Source organism: Heterodontus francisci, chromosome 39, assembly GCF_036365525.1.
Source record: "Heterodontus francisci isolate sHetFra1 chromosome 39, sHetFra1.hap1, whole genome shotgun sequence".
Lineage (NCBI taxonomy): Eukaryota > Metazoa > Chordata > Chondrichthyes > Heterodontiformes > Heterodontidae > Heterodontus > Heterodontus francisci.
In genome coordinates this window covers 3944207-3946140 of record NC_090409.1, presented here as the reverse complement: position 1 = coordinate 3946140, position 1934 = coordinate 3944207, and the positions used below count along the sequence as shown (strand labels likewise).

Sequence of the window (1934 nt, the reverse complement as noted above, 5' to 3'; positions counted from 1 at the left end):
CCGAGACAAACATCAACTGCTGCTGGAGGACTATCAATTCGGTGAAAGACGCCCTTTGGTCTGCCCGAAACTTGCTGGTCGTCCAGTGCAAAGACTTGTCCACAACCGAATGTTGCAAACTGGCACATTCCAAGGTCCAGGACTACATGCTGAGGGACGCACTAAAGCTTGGGGCAGCCGCAGCAAAGGGTCAATGGGGAAAGACTACAGTGTAAGGTCCCCCCACCAAGCTGAACTGAGGGGCTGGATCCATGGGAAACCCCTCGAACTGTATCGTTGATATTTTCATTTACTGTAAATATGAAACTGTAATTGGCATTATAAGAGTGAAATGGAAGGGTTGTGAAGAAACTCATGATAGTATTGAAGGAAACTGATCTCCCTAGCAATGTTCGTATTTTTTGGTGCTGTTTGAAACTGTCTGGCAATGTAATTTTTGCAGATTTTTAAGAATAAAGTATATTTTGGAAATAAAAATAAAAGATATCTGTTCTTATCAGTTTAATATCTGATACGTCCCCTATCTGGGGCCCAAATATTAAATTGATTTTTGGGGCAGGGAAATGGAACAGGGGCTTGCCCCGTCCACTCCATGCATCCACCTGGTGAAAAAAAAATTAACAAAAAAGTTTGCGGCTCAAAGAGTGTGAAAAAAGGAATGTAGTGGTAGTAGGAGACAGCATAGTAAGGTGGATTGACTCTGTTCTCTGCAGCAAAGAGCAAGAGGCCAGACGGCTGTGTTGCCTGCCGGTGCCAGGATTCAGGACGTCTGCTCAGGGCTGGAGAGAAACATACAATGGGAGGGGGAGGAGCAAGTTGTCGTGGTCCATGTCGGTACCAACGACATAGGCAGGACAAGGATAGAGGTTCTGCATAGTCAGTATGAGGAACGAGGCAGCAAATTAAGTAGGAGAACCTCAAAGGTCATCATCTCTGGATTATTACCTGAGCCATGTGCAAATTGGCATAGGACAAATAAGATTAGAAAAATTAATGCGTGGCTCAAAGACTGGTGTGGTAGTAGTGGGTTCTGGTTCGTGGGGCATTGGCACCAGTACTGGGGAAAGAGGTGGCTGTCCCATTGGGACGGTCTGCACCTGAACCGTGCTGGGACCGGTGTTCCAGCGAGCCACATAACGAGGGAAGTAGAGACAGTTTTAAACTGAATAGTGGGGGCAAGGGATCAAAATTGGGTAGATCTGGTGAATCAAGGAGGAGAGACAAGGCAAGAGAGAAAGGTATAAATATGGGAAATGATAATCAGACTATGACAGGAAGGGACAGAGCATACAAATCAAAGAGTAAATCAACAGATAAGGCTAGAGGTTACAAAAATAATAAAAGGACAAAACTAAATGTCCTGTATCTGAATGCATGGAGCATTCGAAACAAAACAGATGAACTGAGAGCACAAATAGAATAAATAAGGACGATCTGATAGTCATTCCAGAGACATGGCTGCAGGGCGACATAGATTGGGATGTGAATATTGGAGGTTACATGGGATTTAGGAAGGACAGGAAGCTTGGAAAAGGTGGCGGGGTAGCTCTGTTAATTAATGATGGTATTAGCGCAATGGAGAGGGATGACCTGAGTTCTGGAGATCAGGATGTCGAAGCAGTTTGGGTTGAGATGAGAAATAATACGGGCAAGAAGTCACTTGTGGGAATGGTGTACAGGACACCTAACATTAACCACACTGCAGGATGGGGTATAAAAAAAGAAATAATGGTAGCTTGTCAGAAAGGTACAGCAATAATTATGGGGGATTTTGATCTCCATATAGACTGGAAAATTCTGATGGGCAGAGGTAGCCTAGATGAGGAGTACATAGAATGTTTTTGGGATAATGTCTTGGAAAAATAAGTTCTGGAGCCAACCAGAGAGCAGGCTCTACTAGACCTGGCATTGTGCAACGAGATAGGATTAAGTAA

The 1934-nt window shown here is 44.2% G+C and overlaps 1 pseudogene; it reads left to right on the top strand.

Moving 5' to 3' along the window:
• Positions 1–459: 459 nt before the first annotated feature.
• On the top strand, positions 460–616 carry LOC137352949 (U2 spliceosomal RNA; annotated as a pseudogene).
• Positions 617–1934: the final 1318 nt, after the last annotated feature.